The sequence below is a fragment of the Bison bison genome, unplaced genomic scaffold (genome assembly GCF_000754665.1).
Source record: "Bison bison bison isolate TAMUID 2011002044 unplaced genomic scaffold, Bison_UMD1.0 scf7180017864492, whole genome shotgun sequence".
NCBI classification, from domain to species: Eukaryota; Metazoa; Chordata; class Mammalia; order Artiodactyla; family Bovidae; genus Bison; species Bison bison.
In genome coordinates, this window is record NW_011495051.1 from 3,443,385 (window position 1) to 3,443,613 (window position 229).

The following is a 229-nucleotide window of genomic DNA, read 5'->3' on the forward strand; positions in this document are numbered from 1 at the left end:
TTCCTGGCAAGGGAAGGACAGGAAGGGAGGGGGCTGCCCACCCCTTTCTTGATCCTGTTTCTACCTAGTTTTTCTTTCCCCCGAGTCCTGCTTTTGGAGAGTGGGTACCGAAGGGTCTCTGGGGCTGAGTTCCCACATCTCCTAACCTAGGAATCAAGGGTCAGGTTTGCAAGGTGCCAGTCTGTCCTGGGGGATGGGGACATCTCTTTGAGCAAGAGGTACTATTTAC